We start from the raw sequence: 24,681 nt of genomic DNA on the forward strand, positions 1-24,681 counted from the left end.
AACTTTTTCACTCTCCACTTTCACTTTCATCAAGAGGCTTTTGAGTTCCTCTTCACTTTCTGCCATAAGGGTGGTGTCATCTGCATATCTGAGGTGATTGATATTTCTCCAGGCAATCTTGATTCCAGCTTGTATTTCTTCCAGTCCAGCATTTCTCATGATGTACTCTGCATATAAGTTAAATAAACAGGGTGACAACAGACAGCCTTGACGAACTCCTTTTCCTATTGGGAACCAGTCTGTTGTTCCATGTCCAGTTCTAACTGTTGCTTCCTGACCTGCATACAAATTTCTCAAGAGGCAGATCAGGTGGTCTGGTATTCCCATCTCTTTCAGAATTGTCCACAGTTTATTGTGGTCCACACAGTCAAAGGCTTTGGCATAGTCAATAAAGCAGAAATAGATGTTTTTCGGGAACTCTCTTGCTTTTTTGATGATCCAGCGGATGTTGGCAATTTGATCTCTGGTTCCTCTGCCTTTTCTAAAACCAGCTTGAACATCAGGAAGTTCACTGTTCACATATTGCTGAAGCCTGGCTTGGAGAATTTTGAGCATCCCTTTAGTAGCGTGTGAGATGAGTGCAATTGTGCGGTAGTTTGAGCATTCTTTGGCATTGCCTTTCTTTGGGATTGGAATGAAAACTGCCCTTTTCCAGTCCTGTGGCCACTGCTGAGTTTTCCAAATTTGCTGGCATATTGAGTGCAGCACTTTCACAGCATCATCTTTCATTAAAACCTTGAATATATAGATACTTGAAGCTTCCATCTTATAGAAAGGAATCTGAAAGAAGGTCAAGTTCCATTTTATAAAAAGAAATCTTAAAGAAGGTCAAGGTAGTTGAAAAGAACATGGGTCATGTAGCAGAAAACAGAGAGATTAAAACAGTAACCTTGCCTTAAGCTTGTCATCTGAAAGAAATAATGTGCTCTCCCTTCGTTTCTTCTTTGAGCATCATTAGAAGTAAAGACATGAGTAATAAGCATACATTTGTGCTATAAGGTGAAAGAGGAACAACTGTGAAAGGGGAGGTGGAAAAACTAGAATTGGCAGAACATAAGTGGAATCTCAACTGGACCACTTTTAAGAAAGAGCATATATGGAAATTGAAGATTCAGAAGTTATTTCCCTGAAAAATATCTGAATTTGTGTATCATCTTCACTATTAAGTTATGGTATACTATAACTGAGAAGCAAGTAGAATCAGTGATGCGATTCAACAGCAAGAGGAACCAATTTATGAACAGCATTCAACTGTAGCAATTGGCTATGAACCAAAGAGTTCTGCAGTGAGAACTCCTGATTGCCTGGGCTCTGACATCATAACAACCTGGGTAGGAATCTTCGTCCAGTCTCCGCTATTAGCTAGCAGTGACATTATGGAAAAGTCATATAATCTGTCCAAGTCTGTTTCCTCCCGTTTTTGCATTCAGTTGAAGTAGAATCTCCAGCAAACATTTGCTGATCTTAGCCCTTCTCTCCCTCAAATAACCCTGAACAGCTGCCTCCCCACTACTTAAATTTCATATTATTATACTTAAAAGTTAGAGTTTTTTAAACTTATTTATCTTCTCTATTAGAGAATGAACAACTGGAAGGCTTATTGATACCTTCCTTCTGATTGCTTAAAACAACATCTGGCACAAGTAAATGCTAAGTCAGTGAGTAATGTGTGTGGTCATTATACTTAATTCAGTGCTTTAGCAGGGATTAAATGAGATATTCTGTGTAGACCATTGAGTTGAAACTGCCAGCAAGTAAGCTCAGAGGTACAAGAAGCCATCAAGGGAGTAACAGAGAGAATGAAAAAAAAAGGAAAAAGCATTACCTTGTAATAGACAATCAACCATGAGGATATTTTAAGGCACATACCAAGCATGTACTCTGTTAGTAAGAAGGTGCACAAACTGTATTATTAGAAGGCAAGATAAAAAGCCACGGGATCTCAGTCTAGTGCATGTGTGTGAATACAATCATCAAACCAGTTTTTGGTAGGGAGCATTAATGGCACCCCACTCCAGTACTCTTGCCTGGAAAATCCCATGGATGGAGGAGCCTGGTAGGCTGTAGTCCATGGGGTCGCTAAGAGTCAGACACGACTGAGCGACTTCACTTTCACTTTTCACTTTCATGCATTGGAGAAGGAAATGGCAAGCCACTCCAGTGTTCTTGCCTGGAGAATCCCAGGGACGGGGGAGCCTGGTGGGCTTCCGTCTGTGGGGTTGCACAGAGTCGGACATGACTGAAGCAACTTAGCAGGAGCAGCAGCAGCATTCTGTGTACCGGAAAGTCTGTTAAAGACTCATTCAAGTCTAAATTATGAAGCTAGGAGAACACTGTGTCCATAAAACACCAAGGCTTTCTTTGGATATAATGAAAATAATTATAGATTTAAAATCTTCTCTAAAATAAAGATCCAAGCAGATGTACTAAATGTGAAAAAATTAAATTTAGTTTTGTCCTGAATGCAAAATGAGAATAGATCAGGTGAGGCAAGGAACAATGAAGAAAATCTTACAGACTATAGATTTGGACATTGTTATCTAGGTATCAGAAGCTTAAGAAGTCTACTTAATGTAAGCTATAGAAAGTTTTATTTGGATAGCCTAGTGTGCTTATGTGTGTATGTGTGTTTTAAAATCACTTTGAGTGTCTTTAAGCAGGGCTAGGATTCTGAAGTTCAACTCAGGGTTCATCATTCCTATTGTCTCCTATGTGCCTCCTTCATACTGTACATGTATAAAAGATAAATGCAGTTGCAAAGAGGCTCGAAGACAACAACAAATTTATGTATTTCCATGGAAGAGGATGGGCTGAAAAGAAAACAGATCTAGAGGAAAGTGGTCAGAAAAATAGTGTAAGGGATATGAGGAACAAGGTGAGATGCTACGAAGCCTAGATAAATAATATCTAGGCAACCACAACAGTGTTCTTATGTGGAGGACCTGTGCTTTTTTGCAGGCTAAGATTGACTTCCCAAAGGAGTCACAGTACGCCAGGCATGCATGGCTAACACGTTTATCAAAGAAATCGTTAATTCATTAGGGTATCTCTTCCACCATGTAGAACAGCTTAATGGCAAGAGCTAAACAAGCCTATCTATCTTTTATACAAGGTTTAGCAGAGAAGCTGTCCTGGACTGTTTTCTCTATAAATTAAGCCAGGAATCCAGGTTCCCATATTGTTCTACCATCAGACAATTGTCCTTGTTTGCACAAAAAAAGATGGCTCACCAGGACATCTCATGCTATGCTCATTTTCCAAGCTACTAGAGGAAGGAGGAGAAGCATGCACACACACCCTTTAAGGACATGACCTGGACACAGCCCACATTATGTAGCTCACATCCCATTGAAGAACATAAGCTACCTAGCCAAACCTATAAAAAGGAGACTGGCAGAACTGATGAAAATCAAGTATGCTGGTGAATAACAACAAGGATCTACAGAAAATGCTTGATAAATTTTTATTCCAAAAAAATTTCTTTCTGAGTAGTTTTACAGAGCAGATGAAATAGATCTGCTCTACTGATGCTGAAAGTCCAAATCAGCAGGTGATGGTGATTAAGTGCTCAGGAACTTAAAACAAATACAGGCTGATTGTCCCCATATGTGCTTATGCTGCTGGCTGCCATAAAACAAAGTCTTTCATGACTGGAAAATTGAATTATCCTAGGATTAGGAATGGAGAAGGCAATGGCACCCCACTCCAGTACTCTTGCCTGGAAAATCCCATGGACGGAGGAGCCTGGTAGGCTGCAGTTCATGGGGTCGCTGAGGGTCGGACATGACTCAGCGACTTCACTTTCACTTTTCACTTTCATGCATTGGAGAAGGAAATGGCAACCCACTCCAGTGTTCTTGCCTAGAGAATCCCAGGGACGGGGGAGCCCGGTGGGCTGCCGTCTATGGGGTCGCACAGAGTCAGACACGACTGAAGCGACTTAGCAGCAGCAGCAGCAGGATTAGGAAGCAGATGTAGCAGTTGCATACCAATCTGGTGCCAAGATTGAGTTCTGACCCCCTATCATCTCTTAATTTCATGACTTGATGAGCCAGGAACTTCCATAAATCTATTTTTATTAATCTGTAGAATGGGGATGCTAACTACTGAGAAGGTCCAAAATAAAAATTTGATAAACGAACACATCTGAAAGCAACTGGTTATCAGGTTTTCAGTAAATATTAGCCCACTCAGAAGTCTTGTCTTTAACTGCAACAGTATTTTCTAATCTATTTTTCTATCAACTTCTTACATGTTCTTGCAAACATTTTAAAACTTGAGAACTATTGGCCTAAAGATACAAATTTGGAAAAGCTCATGAAAAGGCATATTATCATACAAGCAATATGTACAAACCTAATTTAAGTATTTGTTTTCCATGGTTTAATAATTTGTGAATAAAATGTTTATCTTCCTGCTAGGCATGCATGTCTGAGTTGATGCTTCCTCTTGTGCCCCTTGCCCCCTTTCATGAGTCAACTCAATCTTTTGAATGAATTTTGCTCTATTTTGGAAGATTCCAAGAAATTCTTGATGAATATTTGGGAGAGCCCCAAATTGCCCAACCTAGAAGCAGATCCAGCTAGAAAGCTGCCATTTAAAATCATTAGCAATGTTCTAAGCAGTAGATGATGTACACATATTCTTTGTGAACCTGAAAACATATTCAATATAATTTTTATGATTCTCATTTAATGATGAATAATACAGAGATTAAAAGAGGTTAAGTAACTTGGTCACTATCTTAAAGTTAGCAAGACATAAAGCAAATCTCTGGTTATTACCAAGAAAAAGCAAAAAGAAATGAGGGCCTAAGCAAAGAACACCATCCCTAAGAAACAACAACTTTTTAGCTCAATCCAAAGCTGGATTCAGTGTGGGAATTTGGGATTATTTACTGAAGAGTCTCTGTTCAAATGCAAAACTCTTGAATTGAGAAGTAATACAGCATAGGAGGTACATGCACCATTTTGCAGGTGTTTTCAGAATGTAAACTAATTGAAAATAGCTTAGTAATGAATGGCCTAGATTCCCTTCCCATGGTGCTTTGGAGGGAGTCTTTGTCTATTTATGTTGGAGAATCTAGACTAAGACCCTCACTGCCGTCATTAATCTTATAGGTCCTTACTCCACTATAAAAAAGGGAAAATACATACTGGACCTCAAGGATGACTGAAGACTTCTTCTCAAAATCTCACACTGAAAGCTGGTTTGTTTTAATTCTTTTATTTCACACCATACAAAGCAAACATGTAATCTTTGACTGCAGGCGCAGTATCTGTTCTGACAGAAATGTTGCTGATCATTACCAACTCAGAAGCAAGACTCGGAAAGCATGAAGCCCACAAGAGAATGTTTTATAGATTGCCAAGGTGTCACTGTTGAATAGCCCAAGCAAATCTGACTCACAGGGGCACAGTGGGCATCCAGTCTGCAATTACTAGGGAAAATCTGTTTGGAAGTTTTCAGGTAAGAAAGCTAGATCACTAAATCGAAAGGTACTGCTGAATACCTAGAGCAAATGAGTCTGTGTTTTGCCATTTATAAATGAATGCATCTAAAGTTTCATAGAATTCTAAAGGTTTCAATCAGCCATCTGCAATTGCCTCAATCAATTCTACATAAATAAAATACATAAATTTCAACATTAAAGAATGTTGAATGAAGAGAATCTTTTGCACAATAAACATTTCTTTAATGATAATCTTTCTGGATAGAACTACAACAAAACGATGGCTTATTTGATACCTTTTACATCATAAGGTCTATTAGTCTACCAGGAAGAATTACAGGTGCTTTCCACGTGTTATCTCTTATTTCAGTGGAATATTGCAACAACCTCCAAGTATAAGTAACAAAAAAGGGAAGAACATCAACTTTCTTGAGTTATATACCAATTACCCATAAAGGAAGAAATGGCATTGGTTCGATTAACCAGTTGTCAGACATGACCAGGTATTTGTACAAAGGAAGCCTACAACAGATTTTCATTTTATAGCAAAGGTGACTAGGAAAATTACAGCACACATTTTCCAAGTCAGTTTTTCTATAACTTTCAATTTCCTTGAAACACCATCATCTGGGTAACTAGTAATGACTTACAGAAATCTTTCTCTTTTTAAGTGTAGTAGAAATATAAAAGGTATTTCTTCAGTTTGGTTTTCATCTGAGGGAAGGCAATTATGACTCTTTTCTAAACAGCAGTGTAAAACTTGAGAGTGTTGCCTTCACTATATTAATCCTTTGACTCCTTACCTAGCACAAATGCAAGAGGCAGCATGGCAGCAGAAAGAGCAGAACATAGAGACACAGCAGTCTTGTGTCATTTATTAGCTGTGTCATCTTGAACAAGGTTTTAATTTCTCTGAACTTCCATTTTCCACAACTGCACCATGAGGATATTACCACCTACCTCCTATGGCTATTGTGTTGACTTATTAAGTAATATATATTATGTACGTATACACAGTAGGAAATTAGTAATAACACATTTGAGTTCCCCACTCCTCTTAAGGAAACAAAAAATTTTGTTGTTCAGTCACTAAGTTGTGTCTGACTCTTTGAAGCTCCATTGACTGCAGCATGCCAGGGCTCCCTGTCCTTGACTATCTCCCAGAGTTTTCTCAAATCCCTATCTACTGAATCGATGATGCGATCTATCCATCTCATCCTCTGTCTCCCCTTTTCCTTTTGCCTTCAATCCTTCCCAGATCAGGGTCTTTTCCTGTGAGTTGGCTCTTCTTCAAACCAAAAATAATCATGACAAAATAATAAAAAAAGCTGTTTTCAAGACCCAAACTTATACACTGGGTTACATACCATCATAACTTATTTTACACACACACACACACATCCACACACACACATTTCTCATCACATTCTCCAGAAACCAATCCAATATATTAAGAATCATTTCATCTTACCACAACAGGAAACAATTTCAGCACGAATGCTCCAACTTCATTTGGGATACTTCACATTCAAGGGCTCTACATCTTGAAACATTCTCCAATGAATTCTCTAAATGAAATGAAACAAAAACACTTGGGAATATGGAAAAATAAAACTTAGCTCCTTCCAATAGTGTTCATCTCAAATTTCTCATGTCATTTTCCATCTGGCTGCTTTTGCTCCAATTCTGAAAAAGATCACATATATATTTCTAGACTGCAGATTCACAATCTCATCTGACGTATCTATCCCATATGACAATATTGCTTGCATTTTTGGATAATGAAATTCATTCTGTTTGTTTCTGTAAGCCAACAGATATTCTTAAGTAGATATTAGAAAATAATAATTGGGATATAAAACAACTTTCACATCAAACTGAGTATTTTTACTCAATTTGTTTCAAAATGAATGATCTAAATATTAGTAACAACATATAAATGATAAGAGAAAGTATGACAGCAATCAAGTTATAGGAACTGTCAGAGGAAAAACATAATTTAAACATTATAGCTTTTCTCTTTTTAGGATGCTTGTGGATGTCCTTCTAAAGGATGAATGCATAAAATAAATTCATCATATGAAAATGAAACATATTTATTCATGCCCATAATCACTTTTATTATGAAAAGTATAAAACTTTATATATATGTATACTATTGTTGTTTATTCACTAATTCATGTTTGACACTTCCGAGTCCTCATGAACTGTACCCCAACAGGTTACTCTGTCCATGGGATTTCCCAGGCAGGAATACTGGAGTGGGTTGCTGTTTCCTTCTCCAGGGGAACTTCTCGACCCAGGGATCGAACCCGGGTCTCTTGCATCTAGAATATATATATTCTGGAATCTCTGGTGGCTCAGAGGAGCTACAGTCCATAGGATCGCAGAGTCAGATATGACTGAGGCGACTTCGCATGCATGCATGCAGTGGTAAGGAATTCACCTGCAATGAAGGAGATGCTGGTTCAGTCCCTGGTTTAGGGAAGATCCCCTGGAGAAGGAAATGGCAATGCAATACAATATTCTTTCTTGGGAAATCCCATGGACAGAGGAGCCTAGGGGGCTACAAGTCCATGGTGTTGCAAGACTTGGACACAAATCAGCAACTAAACCACCACCGCCATATATACTCTAGACTTGACGTTTTGCAAATTGAAACCTCATTCATAGATTTATGAGGTATTATGCTGTGTCAGAAGAATTTGATAATTTTAATGGTCCCTATTCTTATGTATCTTTCTCTTTCTCTCTTATTCTCTCTCTGTCTCTCTTTCTCTCTCTCTCTCACAGACACACACACACACACACTTTAGAAGTCAAATTTACTGTAAAAAAGTTACAGTGTAATCACATAAAATACAATGAATTCACATTTATTCATCAGCCCAGGTCTATCCTTTTAATAGCTATGTTGGTTTCATTACAATAGAACCGTCTATAAAAAATTAAATAAAATCTTGGTTATGCAAATCACACTAATGAAAATACTGAAAACCTGATTGTGTGAAACATCTCAAGCTTAAGGAGGCATGTCATAGTGAGCAATTTTAAATTAGCCACTTTAGAACAAATTGTGTTGCTTCATTCTCCTGGTGGCTTCCCGAATTTCTATTTCTGCAAAGAACAGTAATTACAATTGTACTAGGTGGAACAAGTGAATCTCTTCTCTCAAAATCTAGATATGAAAATGAATCTACTGGGCCCATCCAATAATATTGACATCTCAAGTCCTCTTGACAGGTTCACTTCACAGACTGTGAACGAAGCAGAAGGCTGTTCTAATTTCCCTCTCAATAGAGGCTAGATAAGCATGTTGTCAGTTTCTAAGCTATTGTCTCATAGCCCACAGACCAGCTTCTGTAATCCGCACTGAGATATCAGGGCTGGGTCTTTGCATATCACACTGCCAGCTGACTTCCTGAGGCACTGGAGAGAGCTTGATGGGGGCAAGAGAAAGGGCAAGAGGGACTTATTACATCCTGTTCATTTGCTCTCAGTATTACCTTAGCAATCATTCTCTACTTTCTGAACAGAAAGCACTTTCTGTCCACAGATTTGTCAAGGTCATCTAGAATTGGCTCCCTCTGTCCTCTCAGAGGTGTCAGCAGTGAGTTATTGGCATCTCCTCTGAAAGGTCTTGAGTTTATGTGTCGTAAAGCCTATACACTGGGTTCCTCACACACCATCACTGGTTGCACAGCACTGCCTCCAAGAAATATGGACCTCAGAACCACAGGGTCCCTCTTGGAAGCTCCTAGTAACCTCAATTTTTCCTTTAATTCCCCAAACCCTAAAGGTAGATACTGTCTCTATATAGCTCTTTCTATTTCAGTTCCCCAGTAGGTATTTAACTTCTCCTTTACTTTTTTTGTGTTAAAACAATAGGGGTGGCTTCTATCTTCCCAGTGGACAAGGCAATGGCACCCCACTCCAGTACTCTTGCCTGGAAAATCCCACGGACGGAGGAGCCCTGGTAGGCTGCAGTCCATGCTAAGGGTCAGACACGACTGAGCGGCTTCACTTTCACTTTTCACTTTTATGCATTGGAGAAGGAAATGGCAACCCACTCCATTGTTCTTCCCTGGAGAATCCCAGGGACGCGGGAGCCTGGTGGGCTGCCGTCTATGGGGTCGCACAGAGTCGGACATGACTGAAGTGACTTAGCAGCAGTAGCAGCTATCTTCACAGACAGGCTGTGTAATAGAACATATATTTTAAGAGCTTCCCTGGTGGCTCAGATGGCAAAGAATCTGCCTGAAATACAGGAGACCCACGTTCAATACCTGGTTGGGGAAGATCCCCTGGAGAAGGGAATGGCTATCCACTCATCTTCCTGCCTGGAGAGTTCCTTGGACAGACAATCCTGGTGGGCTACAGTCCATGGGGTCGAAAAGAGTCAGACACAACTGAGTGACTTTCACTTTTAATTTTAGGTTGGAGGATGAAAGAATCTAACATCCCTTGAGATGTTTTCATTTATTTTATTATTTAATCTCCAAAAATCTCTACGGAACAGGTATGGTTAGCACAATATTTTGGTTAATAAAGGGTGGGAACGTTTATTGAGTTCTTATAGTGTGTTATTATCTTTCCATATTTTATTCTATTTAATATTAATAAACTTTCTGAAAAGGGAACATATTAGATCCACTTTATGGATGGAGAACTGAACTTGAGGTTAAAATATATGACACGTTTTTGACAAGTAGGTAGCCCTAGAATTGTAATATATGTGGGTGTGTACCCGTGTGTATAGTATGGAAGGTTTTCCTTCCCTTCTGCCATGACCTGGAAGCCACAGATTGCTGATGGAAGTAGTCAGAGATGCTCCGCACCGAACGAGGACAGATCTTTGCATCTGCAGTAAGGAGGAGAGGGGCCTGGTGCTTAAAATACACTGTCAGTGCTTTTACTTTGCCACTTACACACTCAAGCGGGTATGGCCTGGAGAAACCTAGTGTATATAAAAAGAAAGAGACTTCAATATATAATTTTCCCCCTAACCATAACAATGCATGGCTTCCTGTGTCTGAGATGAGAAAGCATTAATTCTTCCTAAGCTGAGCCACCACTGATCTTCTCTACCATACTCTCACGTCCAGATTACTAAAAACACAGTAAAGACCCACTTGGCCTTTAAATACAAAATCAAAAAGAACTCTTTCCTAAGTCTTTACACTATTATTGTGAAATATTAGGAGAGATGCAGTGCTATATTCATGATAAGTGAATAATTCAAGCAGTGGTTAAAAGATGAAATGATTCTATGTCACTGTTAGTGTTCACAATGCAAGAGATGATCAAAGGGGCGTGGTGAATATTTTGAGGTCTCAAATCAGTCCATAACAAGAACATGGTAGTTCTGAGCTGCTGTCTCCATTATGGAAACAAAAGGTGTCTTGGCATCTGGTACCTTCAGGGACACCTTGGGCTGTAAGAGACTGTATGTAACTCTGGGTGAGATGGAAGAAAACACACTGGGAACATGTAAAGTCTATCAGTGTCAGCTGTTCTGATGTCAAACAATAAGTGAGATTTCTAAAAAGTATGTTCCTGCCTATTCTGGTGAGTTTTTAATACTTTCTAACTGGGACCTGATTTTCCTTTCAATAAAATTATAGGCTTTGTCTTGACATTCACACAGTTTCTTTATCTGTAAAGTCATGGGGTGAAAAGAAACTGTCAGTTGCTCAGATCAGATCAGATCAGATCAGTTGCTCAGTCATGTCCGACTCTTTGCGACCCCATGAATCGCAGCACGCCAGGCCTCCCTGTCCATCAACAACTCCCGGAGTTCACGCAGACTCACGTCCGTCGAGTCAGTGATGCCATCCAGCCATCTCATCCTCTGCCTTCCCTTTCCCCTCCTGTCCCCAATCCCTCCCAGCATCAGAGTCTTTTCCAATGAGTCAACTCTTCGCATGAGGTGGCCAAAGTACTGGAGTTTCAGCTTTAGCATCATTCCTTCCAAAGAAATCCTAGGGCTGATCTCCTTCAGAATGGACTGGTTGGATCTCCTTGCAGTCCAAGGGACTCTCAAGAGTCTTCTCCAACACCACAGTTCAAAAGCATCAATTCTTCAGCGCTCAGCCTTCTTCACAGTCCAACTCTCACATCCATACACGACCACAGGAAAAACCATAGCCTTGACTAGACGAACCTTTGTTGGCAAAGTAATGTCTCTGCTTTTGAATATGCTATCTAGGTTGGTCATAATTTTCCTTCCAAGGAGGAAGCGTCTTTTAATTTCATGGCTGCAGTCACCATCAGTAGTGATTTTGGAGCCCAGAAAAACAAAGTCTGACACTGTTTCCACTGTTTCCCCATCTATTTCCCATGAAATGGTGGGACCGGATGCCATGATGTTCGTTTTCTGAATGTTGAGCTTTAAGCCAACTTTTTAACTCTCCACTTTCACTTTCATCAAGAGGCTTTTGAGTTCCTCTTCACTTTCTGCCATAAGGGTGGTGTCATCTGCATATCTGAGGTGATTGATATTTCTCCCAGCAATCTTGATTCCAGTTTGTGTTTCTTCCAGTCCAGTGTTTCTCATGATGTACTCTGCATATAAGTTAAATAAACAGGGTGACAATATACAGCCTTGACGAACTCCTTTTCCTATTTGGAACCAGTCTGTTGTTCCATGTCCAGTTCTAACTGTTGCTTCCTGACCTGCATACAAATTTCTCAAGAGGCAGGTCAGGTGGTCTGGTATTCCCTTCTCTTTCAGAATTGTCCACAGTTTATTGTGGTCCACACAGTCAAAGGCTTTGGCATAGTCAATAAAGCAGAAATAGATGTTTTTCTGGAACTCTCTTGCTTTTTTGATGATCCAGCGGATGTTGGCAATTTGATCTCTGGTTCCTCTGCCTTTTCTAAAATTAGCTTCAACATCAGGAAGTTCATGGTTCACATATTGCTGAAGCCTGGCTTGGAGAATTTTGAGCATTACTTTACTAGCGTGTGAGATGAGTGCAATTGTGCGGTAGTTTGAGCATTCTTTGACATTGCCTTTCTTTGGGATTGGAATGAAAACTGCCCTTTTCCAGTCCTGTGGCCACTGCTGAGTTTTCCAAATTTGCTGGCATATTGAGTGCAGCACTTTCACAACATCATCTTTCAGGATTTGAAATAGCTCAACTGGAATTCCATCACCTCTACTAGCTTTGTTCATAGTGATGCTTTCTAAGGCCCACTTGACTTCACATTCCCGGATGTCTGGCTCTAGGTCAGTGATCACACCATCGTGATTATCTGGGTCGTGAAGATCTTTTTTGTACAGTTCTTCTGTGTATTCTTGCCACCTCTTCTGAATATCTTCTGCTTCTGTTAGGTCCATACCATTTCTGTCCTTTATCGAGCCCATCTTTGCATGAAATGTTCCTTTGGTATCTCTGATTTTCTTGAAGAGATCCCTAGTCTTTCCCATTCTGTTGTTTTCCTCTATTTCTTTGCATTGATCACTGAAGGCTTTCTTATCTCTCCTTGCTATTCTTTGGAACTCTGCATTCAGATGCTTCTATCTTTCCTTTTCTCCTTTGCTTTTCGCTTTTCTTCTTTTCACAGCTATTTGTAAGGCCTACCCAGACAGCCATTTTGCTTTTTTGCATTTCTTTTCTATGGGAATGGTCTTGATCCCTATCTCCTGTACAATGTCACGAACCTCATTCCATAGTTCATCAGGCACTCCATCTATCAGATCTAGGCCCTTAAATCTATTTCTCACTTCCACTGTATAATCATAAGGGATTTGATTTAGGTCATACCTGAATGGTCTAGTGGTTTTCCCTACTTTCTTCAATTTCAGTCTGAATTTGGCAATAAGGACTTCATGGTCTGAGCCACAGTCAGCTCCTGGTCTTATTTTTGCTCACTGTATAGAGCTCCATTGTTGGCTGCAAGGAATATAATCAATCTGATTTCAGTGTTGACCATCTGGTGATGTCCATGTATAGAGTCTTCTCTTGTGTTGTTGGAAGAGGGTGTTTGTTATGACCAGTGCATTTTCTTGGCAAAACTCTATTAGCCTTTGTCCTGATTCATTCTGTACTCCAAGACCAAATTTGCCTGTCACTCCAGGTGTTTCTTGACTTCATACTTTTGTATTCCAGTCCCCTATAATGAAAAGAACATCTTTTTTGGGTGTTATTTCTAAAAGGTCTTGTAGGTCTTCATAGAACCATTCAACTTCAACTTCTTATAGCATTACTGGTTGAGGCATAGACTTGGATTACTGTGATATTGAATGGTTTGCCTTGGAAATGAACAGAGATCATTCTGTCATTTTTGAGATTGCATCCAAGTACTGCATTTCGGACTCTTTTGTTGACCATGATGGCCACTCCATTTCTTCTGAGGGGTCAGTTGCTCAGTTGTATCCAAATCTTTTGGACCGTATGGTCTGTAGCGTACCAGACTCTTCTCTCCATGGGATTCTCCTGGCAAGAATACTGGAGTGGATTGTCATTTCCTCCTCTAGGGGATCTTCCGACCCAGGGATCGAACCCAGGTCTCCTGCATCGCAGGCAGATTCTTTACTGTCTGAGCCACTAGGAGTCCTGGAACCACAGTGCTATTTCCCAAACTATTCTTCATAAGGCCTATGCACCAGAAGATTCTAAAATAACTCATATACTGAAATTTGGATAATACTGTACAGTCTCTGAAACTTTTTTGAGATTCAGAGTACCCTTATAATAGTAAACATTATGAGGATCCAACAATGAAAACTTTAAATAATATATAACTTGTTTGAGCACAGAGTCTCCTCTTCCTTTCACACTGCCATTTCTTGGGATGCCTGCATTACTTTGAACACAGTTTGGGAAATGCTGAATTTGGTGCTCCCTGTAATCCCTTATGACATCGGGATTCTGTAATTCCAAGCAGAGGAGCTGTTTAATACCATAGAACCAAATGGGATTTTATCCTAAAATAGCTCTAGCTGATTCTGTATTTCAGGTGTTTAGAGTAAGCAGATTCAGGAGCCAGTGGCTGAAGGCCATGGAGAATGGCCCATGATTCATATTCTGGATGCAGTAAGCATCATATTAAAATGCTGTGTGAGTGAAGCATTCCCTGGGAGGCACCCTTTACTTACCACCACTTAATTTCTAGGTCAACAAGCATAAGGGAAATTTTCTTTTGCAAAGATCAAGGAACAAAAGGAGGATCACAGAAATGAGCTACCACCCACCAAGCAGTGTAATGCCAAATTGCAACATATACACATGCATGCAAGTGAAATCTGGCAGAATCAGAAAGCTTTACCTTGGAAGAAAACCAGGAAGAAAATGCTGTGCCTGAAGTAAATATTATTGTTTTATCTTATGGCTATGTTCCTCCTTTAAGCTCAGCATTCCCTAGATTCTCCTAAAGTTTATGATTCTAGTTTGACTATTGTCTGCCTTTTATAAGTGAGGCTTCCCAATTCCAGGCAGCAATAATTAAGTCCATGCTTATCCATCTCCCTATACCATTAAGTTTTAGAGGATAAACTCTGAGTTTATACAAGTATAGCAGCTTCCATTTTCAGTGTACAAACTACTTTTTCACATTTTTTGTTGTTTCGATTGGTTGTATCACTTTATGTGAAAAGATCCCAAATCACACAACAGAGGTGAGTCTGGGAAAATAAGATTTACTTAAAGATTTTAACATTTAGGGAAGATCGCATTCATAAATCATTTTGCCTTAGAATTTCCACTTACCATCATAATCCAAATTTCACCAATTTGAATAGAAATAAAGATGCTACTGATCATTTACTGAGTACCTGTTTTGTTCTAAGCAATGCGCTAAGTTCTTTACTTATAGCATCTTAATACCTATAATAAGCCTATGAGTCTGGTGCGACTATCATAGCCATTTTAATCACTGGAAAAACTCAAACTCAGAATATATAAGCTTTCTCAAAGACACACTCCTTTTAAGTGGCAGATCTTGTAATCAAATCTAGGCCTGTCTGATTCCAAAGTCTAAATTCTTAATGATGCTGCTTCATTGCTAATTATTTTTGATACAATGTAATCAATGCATGCATGCTCAGCTGTTCATTCATGTCCAACTCTTTACGACCCCATGGACAGAGAAGCCTGGCAGGCTACTGTAGGCTACTGTGGGATCTTCCCAGAAAGAATACTACAGTGGGCTGGCATTTCCTCCTCCAAGAAACATGGCAGTTTAAAAAAATAAATAAAAGACCAAACATTAAGGCCCATGTCATGCAATCTGTCTGTACCCTCTGTATTTAATATGGCTTGGGTCCTGGGAGCTACAGTTGAGTCTAAACATTGTCATGGAATTGACCTTGGTGGTAGGATGCAGAGATAAGGAAAACCTTCAGATTCTGTTTAATGGTGACCCTGTAATAAAGAATCGAGCTGTCATTATGAACAAATCATCTACCCAAAAATCTAGGCAAGAAGACAACACGTGAGATTCAACAATGGAAGCAAAGACAACTCGTGAGTTCAGACAATGGGAGAACAGGAAGTACAATACAGCAAAGTGTGAAAGGACAGCAAGAGGAATCCGGAAAGATCTCCTGAGGCACTGGAGAGAGAGGTGCAGATGCCTTAGAGAAGAAGTCCCCTGTATATGAATGAGTTCCATTGTGAGAGGGCATTTGTAGGTCCAATTTGTTCATTAAGTCCCACAGAGTTAGCCTGATACCCAACTATCACAATTGGCTATATAGTACTATAATGTAATAAGTTCATAACGCTTTTCACACAGATAAAACATAAAAATGAACACAAAAAATACAGAAAACAATTTTAATCTTATGGTACAGTATCTTGAAAACTACAGCAGTGCAATACAACAGCTGGTATACAGGGGCTGGCATCGAGTGAAGCGGGGTTACTGACCGGAGGAGGGAGCGGAGGGGGGAGACGATAGAGCTGAAGTATCATTAGCAACAGGAGATGGAGGGCAAGCTGCAACAGTGCTCATGCCTGACACTGATGGAACACACGCTCGCACCTCTGAAAGTTCGAAGCTGGAAGGCTTCTATGCAGGGGATTTCCTGTTAGAATGCATACAGCCTCTCCCGTGTGAGGAGAATATCCTTCAAAATACCAGGTAGATCTGACCAGATATATAACCTTTCATCATGCTCACGCACTCAGTCATGTCCGACTCTGCGACCCCACGGACCAGAGCCCACCAGGCTCCTCTGTCCATGGGATTCTCCAGGAAGAATACCAGAGTGGGTTGCTGTCCTCTCCTCCAGGGGATCTTGCTGGCCCAGGGATGGGACCTAGGTCTCCTGCTTTTGCCAGGCGAATTCTTTTCCAGTGAGCCTCAAGAGACAAGCAACTAAATGTTCTCATTATTCATGTTCACATTCTCTCCATCCTCCCCTTTTCCCTCCTTTCTTCTTTGTCTCTCGCACATACACTGAACAATGAATCCTGAGATTCAGTCTGTTATTTAAGTTGCTATTTCCTATGCTTTTTGCATGCATGTATACACACACACACATATGTGAACAATTAGTTTCCCAGTTTCTGCCAAATTTTGAAAAGCAACAGAGTTCTTTGATTGTTTAATTACAAAGGTCTACCACATAACGGCAATTTCCAAAACCTGAACAGTATATATGTCATTTAGAGTAGTGAAAGATAGAAGACATTTTGAATGTTAGAGCTCAGATTTTTAATATATACCAAACTCTAAATGCTGCGATTATGTGATGGCAATAACCATGTGGGTAAATATAGCGTACATCTCAACGATAATAATAGACATGCTCTTCCAAGGATATTTTCAATGCTAAATTTTATATTTGAAACAACTGAATTTTAAATCTTTAGTGCTGGTATTAAGATATTTGGCATAAATGAATTAGATTTTTCAAACTAATCAGACTCAAAAGTAAGAGATATATTCTTTGTAGAGGAAAAAAGTACATAGAAACTCTGCTTTAGTGAATATATTCTTTATATATGCAGAAATTTGACTAAAATCATATTTACTTTTAATTATAAAAGACAGCAAAAAAGTAGAAGCAATTTAACTGTTCATCAGTAAGGGATTGGTTAAAATTAATCATAGCACATTCATTACTTAGAAAATTATGCTATTAAAAATGTATATGTGTGCATAAAGTATAGAAGAAAGTAAGACATATACCAAAATGTTAACTGTAGTCATTTGTAGGTATATGCAAAACAGTAATTGTCATTTAAAAAATATTTAGTATGGTCTTTTGTTGGTAATAGGCATATATTACATTCATAATTGGTAAGCTATCATTTCCAAAAATATATAGGTAAATCTAACTTATAAATGGATTATCAGAAGGCCTTTTTTTTTTTTACGTTTTTTAAAATTTATTTTTAATTGAAGAGTAATGGCTTTACAATATTGTGTTGGCTTCTGCTATACAACAACATGAATCAGCCACAAGTACACGTATGTCTCCTCTCCTGAAGTTCCCCCTACCTCCCACCCCATCCCACCCCTCTAGGTTGTCACAGAGCACCAGGTTGAGCTCTGTGCCCATACAGAAGCTTCCCCCTGGTTATCCATTTTACACATGGTGGTGTACATATGTCAATGCTACTGTCTCAAGTCGTCCCATCCTAGCCTTCCCCACTGTGTTCAAAGTCTGTTCTCTATGTCTGCATCTCTATTCAAGAAGACCACTTTTAAGTTCAGTATCCCAAAAGAATTGTTATGTAAAATAATGATGGCTGAATTATCAGAACATGCTATATTTCTAGAATATGCTGATGTAATAATTGAAACACTAAGCCTTTCATTCATTCATTTATTCATTCACACAATACACTTTTATGTAATAGTTTTCACATCAGTCACTAACCTTCAGGTATAGATAAATGGAAGAAGCTGCATGTTTGTCTTTCTGGAGAAGGCAATGGCACCCCACCCAGTACTCTTGCCTGGAAAATCCCATGGACGGAGGAGCCTGGTGGGCTGCAGTCCATGGGGTCGCCAAGAGTCGGACACGACTGAGCGACTTCACTTTCACTTTTCACTTTCATGCATTGGAGAAGGAAATGGCAACCCACTCCAGTGTTCTTGCCTAGAGAATCCCAGGGATGGGGAAGCCTGGTGGGCTGCCGTCTATGGGGTCGCACAGTCGGACACTACTGAAGTGACTTAGCAGCAGCAGCAGCATGTTTGTCTTTAAGGGAAGCAATGAAATCAGAAAATGAGCAAGACTGTACTCAAATCTATTGTCTAGGAAGTGTTCAGATACTGCTAATATCACAAACCCAACTATATCCTATCAAGTTAGGTATAACTGAGGTAGGCACAGTGCTGTAGGTTCAATCTGACAACCCCTAGCAGGAGTCTAGTCTGCGGCAAGAATGGGCTGAGCACACGATGCACGCAGGTCTATCTTCCCCTTCTTCATTTTCTCATCCTGGAAAACAGCCTTTGGCTTTCTAGATCCCAACCACCAAATGAGGACTCCTCTGCCCCTGGCAGTGTCTGGCAATATCTGCATTCGGGATACATCTGGTTCAGGATTTCACAGCCAGGGAATCCTTGTAAAGCAATCCATAAAAGGCAGTCCATGATTATACATTACATGTTTATGAAGGAGGAGGAAATGAGTCAAAGGGATCCTCCATATCCTTTCCTTTGGGCACAGGAAAAGATAGGATATGGACTTAAATCCACAATTTATAATCTTAGAATCTCCTCCAAACCCAGTGGAGCTGTTTATCATCTCATTGTACACATGGCCCAGACAGAGAAAGTGAGCCTTCTCTAATGAAAAGTCCATACAGTGGAAATATAAACAACTGCACGGAAGGCTCTGTGCTGAATTTACACAGACTCCAGCCATTGCTCAAGGTGAAGAAATCAATGGCAGCCCAAAGCCTGTCACTGAACCTCAAGAGATGCTTCATTTTCCGTGCTTTGCTTTACTGTAGAGTGTTTCATTCCTGATCAGCTTCTTTCTCCAGGGAGTGGTAATAGGCTAACAGCAAGGAACGTCTGTTGTGTTCTCTAAAGTAGCAGGATCAAAGAGTGCTCAGTGGAAAACATAATGCTCCTTCTGACTTCCTCCAGTGCCTGCTTTCTCTCTACCATTAACTTCGAAGTCTCTTTCCCAAGCTCTTCAAAATATGTAACAAGTTTAAGGAGAAAAAAAAAATACATTTTAGGAAAAAATTCATTTAAAAAAAAGAACATCTGGTTCCAAGGATTAAAGAATGTATCACCTACTTAACAACACAATATGCAGGGTGGAGCAGAGCTATCTGTAATTATTTCCTAAGATGTCATTTCTTTAAAATATCAACTAATATTTACCAAGAACTAAGTCCTATCTTGGGGCTTCCCTCATAACTCAGTTGGTAAAGAATCTGCCTGCAATGCAGGAGACCCAGGGTTCAATCCCTGGGTCGGGAAGATCCCCTGGAGAAAGAAATGGCAACTCACTCCACTATTCTTGGCTGGAGAATCACATGGGCAGAGGAGCCTGGCGGGCTACAGTCCGTGGGGCCGCAGAATCGGACACGACTGAGCAACTAAACCACCACCAGCACCAAGTCCTACCTTATGTACGCACTGCACCTATAAAAACATTCAGTCCTCACGGCAGCCTCAGGAAGACGCCAGTAGTTTTATTCACAGTTTACTAAAGAGAAAACTGAGTTTTAGAGAAATTAAGACTAAATAATTTATCTAAGTTCATGCAGGCAGTAAATATCCAAGTTTTCCCTCTCTTATATTTTGGCCAAGAATTTATTTCTGAACTCAACACATAAAAACCAAGAAAAATAAATGTCTAATATTTTAATTAACACAAATACCCATTCATGTCATTGAATTCCAGTTTTTCTTTCTCCTGTGCTTAACAGATAACTGCAATTATCACGGGCATGCAAATTTTCAAATATTTTACTCTGAAAGTTTTCAAGCATAGAGAGAAGTTAAGGAATTTTACAGTAAACACCCATATACAAAGAACTACATTTTACATCAACATTTATTATATTTTGTTCATCATTTATCCATCCATTATGTACAATTCTGCATCCTTCTATTTATTCTCATATTTCATTATAAGAATTTTAGTTGTTGTGTCACATCATTTTAATTATCTGCCAAGTCTTCTAAAGACTCCTTAGTGGAGCCCATTCTCCTTATCTTACTTTACATCTTATCTTATATTAATCCTAAACATACTCTATTTACTTTCCTTAAAATGATTAACCCACTCATTTATGATATCATGCTCAAGCCTAATGTTGGAATTTTACTCATTTGAACTTCTGGCACTGCCCTAAGCACATAAAAATGACTCTAAATGCCTATAGATTGATCATGGCATTGATTAGATGACAGGGATCCAGGGAGACTATATGGCAACCCACTCCAGTGTTCTTGCCTGGAGAATCCCAGGGACGGGGGAGCCTGGTGGGCTGCCGTCTATGGGGTCGCACAGAATCAGACATGACTGAAGCGACTTAGCAGCAGCAGCAGCAGCAGCAGCAGATGGTATTATAACCTTTTCAATAATGAGTCAGGATGATGCCAAATTCTACCTAAGTATTAGGAAATCCTAATTATCCCATTTGCTATAACAGGAAAATATTTATTATTTATTTAATTTATTATAATACCCCTAATTAATGCTACAGATCATTAAAACAAGACTATGTGGGCAAAGACCAGTATTCTCACCCTTTACCTGCTTCTATACCTATAGTTTGGAGGAAAACCAAGGAATCTGCAAATCCAAAGTAAAGTGGGTGCTATTCATCCCATGTTCTAACCTACACAGAAACCCTTTCTGGAGCACATGTATGTAACTGATGAATAAATGTGATCCAGACATATTTGAAGGCTTCCTAGCGACATTCACCTAATTATCTTCATTCAGTCAACAGATTTATTCAGTATCTACTCTGCTCAGATACTCTGCCAGGTGCTGGAAACCAAAATTAAACAAATCATTTCAAAGAGCTCACGCAGTGAAGGACAATTAGGTCAATATAACACTCAGTTTGGAAATTATATAGAAGTATACTGTGTCATTATTGGAGAACAGAAAAGGGCACCTAACCCAGTTGCCAGTATCTATGAAGAGCAGAGGAAATTCACCAGGGAATGCTTCCTACAGTTGTGTATAAGCCCAACCTTAAAATCTAAGCAGGAGCTGACTAAGGATAAAGGTTTTTGTTTAGTCTCTCACTCATGTCTGACACTTTTGTGACCTCACCAACTGTAGACTGCCAGGCTCCTTTGCCCATGGGATTTCCCAGGCAAGATTACTGGAGTGGGTTGCCATGTCCTCCAGGAGATTTTCCTGACTCAAGGATTGAATCCACGTCTCTGTAACTCCTGCATTGGCAGGTAGATTCTTTACTGCAGAGCCACCAGAGAAGCCCAAAGGATAAAGGTATAGGGTGATTTTCCCAGGGCAAGGATTTTAGCAAAAAAATTGAAGCAAGATGCATCATGAGTCACACGAAGCTCCTAAGCAGTTCGGCTTTTCCTAGCTAGTCTGAGATAAGAAAGATGTGAAAGACAGATAGGCAGGGCAATTGATTGAGAACCTGAGGTATTCTATTAAGAAACTTGGACATTTTTCTCTAGAAATGAGAAATTGTGAGGAGGTTTAAGCAAGGAGTGACATGGTCAGATTCTTGCTTTAAATAGATCATTTCAGAGACAAGGTAACTAGTTAGGAAAACCTGCCACAGATCAAAAGAGACATCTTGGGACTCTGACCCATGATAGTATCTATAGGGTTGGATTGGAGGAAACAGAGTAGAGAAACTGGTGAGATTCATTTTGGGGTAAATCCTAGTTTTCTCTAATCCCTCGTTTAGAGAAAAAGGTAAAAAGTTGAATTTCAGGTAAATTGAGTAGAGTTGCTATGAACTATAAATAAGGAGTGGTTTGGGATAGGAACAGGAGGCAACTGGGAAGAAGAAGATATTTTCGGTACAGTTTTGGGACTTCTATTTCTTGATAACACTGATGTCTCAACTGAGCTTTCCACTTACAATCAATAGCATGTTCTGAATGTTTGTGTTTCCTTAAAATTCATGAGATAAAATCCAAACCCTGAAAATGATGGTATTAGCAGTGGTGCCTCTGGGAGGTGATTAGCCTATGAAAGTAGAACCTTCATGAATGGGATTCATGCCCTTATAAAACAGACCACACAGAGATCCCGAGTCCCTTCCTTGAGGTAAGGTACCAGAGAGAACATGGCCATCCAGGAGCAAATGAGCTCTCACCACACATCAAACCTGTTGGCACCATTATCGTGGACATCACAACCTTCAGAACAATGAGAAATACATTTCTATTTTTTGTAAGCCACTGAGTTTACAGAATTTTGTATGGTAGCCTGAACAGACCAAGATGATAAAGAATACAAAATCTAAAAATAAGGTATAAGTCAGGGAAATCCTCTCTCTTTTGGAGATAAATTGTCATTTGGTGCATCAAAAACAGTTAAAGAGTAAAAATGTCATATTTGCCAACTAATAAGAAAGTAGATTTCAGATTATATTTAATTAAATCATTATTTAACATACGAATTCAAGAGTTAACTTAGTATTTCTTTGCCTCTAAGTGAAAAGTCAATGATAAAGTATTTACATAAAAATGTGACTGAGTATTTTTATTCCAACCAGAGTGTTCAAATCAGAATATCCAAATAAATCAATGGGAATATAAATCTATCTTGCCCTCTTCTTTTTCAAGGAAAAGCTAATACTGAAATTTTATTTCAAGAAAATATCAAAAAAAAGCAAATTTCAAAATATACTGAAGCTTAAGGAAATACTCATTCCAGCCTGCTGCATACTTAAATCACTGGACAACGAGCATTCATGTTCAGAATTATGATTCTGTGTCACTGCAAGTTTTGTAATGATACGATTTAATGACAACTACTACTACACCATTCTTCTGATGTAAAGAAAATTTATAAATGCGCATTAAAAAATACTTACTCAATGAGGGTCAAAACAGCAGCTTTCCTGCTTAACCTAAAGTTAATCAAATTAATAAGAACAACCCAACCACTATTTCTTTTTTAATCACTGGGGCTCCCTTGTTTGATCAGTATTACCTAAAAACAACTTAAATCTTTATGCAATGTCCTTACCAACTGGAAGTAATGATCACTCTCCCCTGATCAAATAATAAGTAACAATGTACGAGAACAAAAAACTTGTAAATAAATATAAATAAAAATACCCATTTGGTGGAGCAATTCTCAGCCGTGACTATCTTCATAAGGGTTACACGCAGGAAATAAATCTAAGTATGAATTTCTCTAGACACTATGTGCAAAACAAAACTTGAAGCTTCCAAAGCCAGTCTGACTGACTCCCAGCTTTATCCCACTGTGTGTCTACAGGAGCTCAGCTCCACAGACATATTGATTTAGGTCATCTCTGCAAAGATGGAAACTCCCCTTTTAGCATCTTCTCCAGAGTCCAGACAGAAGCTGATTAGTAAAGCCCTAAAGTCTTCTTGATATAAAAGTTGAGAATGAGAGGTTATTTGCTCTCAAGCTTCTGCTGACTGTCCTTATCCTGTAAAATCAAGATGTCAGATAAAATGATTAGAGCATGGAAAATAGTTTAATAAAAAAGTACAACTACAATGGAAGTTGAGAAGCAGCATAAGAATCAAGGTCTCCCATTGCCTTTCAAAGACTATGAACAAATGGTCAGAGGATCGCACACGATGATATCAAATAGTGCTGTTATTCCTTAGAGGTAGACTCTTTTCCAAATGCTTCCACACATGTAATTAATACGATCTGCAGATCAACTCTGTCCAGTAGGCAGAGATTTTTTTCCACATAAAGCAGGATAGGAGTCAATATGAATGCTTGAATACATAGCTGTCATGTGCTGCTGCTATCTTAATCCTCAAAATCCCTGTGTGAAGTGCGCAGAATCATTCTTACTTTTTTCTTTAAAAAAAATTTTTTTTATTGGAGTATAGTTGCTTTACAATGTTGCGTTAGTTTCTGCTGTACAGCAAAATGAATCAGTTGTATGTATACATACATCCTCTCCCTTTCGTACATCCCTCCAACCTCCCCTCGCCCCCCACCAACCCCACTCTTCTAGACCATCACAGAGCACCGAGGTGAGCTCTCTGTGCTTTAGCGCAGCTTCCCACTAGCTATCATTTTACCCATGCTAGTGTGTACATGTCAGGGCTGCTCTCTCAGCTGGATCATTTCTGTTTAATAACTA

At 39.3% G+C, this 24,681-nt stretch overlaps 1 protein-coding gene across 5 annotated transcripts in view; it reads right to left on the reverse strand.

Annotated features, from left to right (window-relative positions):
- LINGO2 (leucine rich repeat and Ig domain containing 2) overlaps nt 1–24,681 on the reverse strand; it is a 1,449,181-nt gene that overhangs the window by 1,149,778 nt on the left and 274,722 nt on the right. For all 5 annotated transcript variants that reach the window (XM_070375980.1, XM_070375982.1, XM_070375978.1 and 2 more), the window contains one exon: nt 6,924–7,020. The gene's annotated coding sequence lies outside the window, so the exon portion shown is untranslated. The remainder of the gene's footprint in view (nt 1–6,923; nt 7,021–24,681) is intronic.

This window comes from Bos mutus, chromosome 8 (genome assembly GCF_027580195.1).
Source record: "Bos mutus isolate GX-2022 chromosome 8, NWIPB_WYAK_1.1, whole genome shotgun sequence".
NCBI lineage: Eukaryota > Metazoa > Chordata > Mammalia > Artiodactyla > Bovidae > Bos > Bos mutus.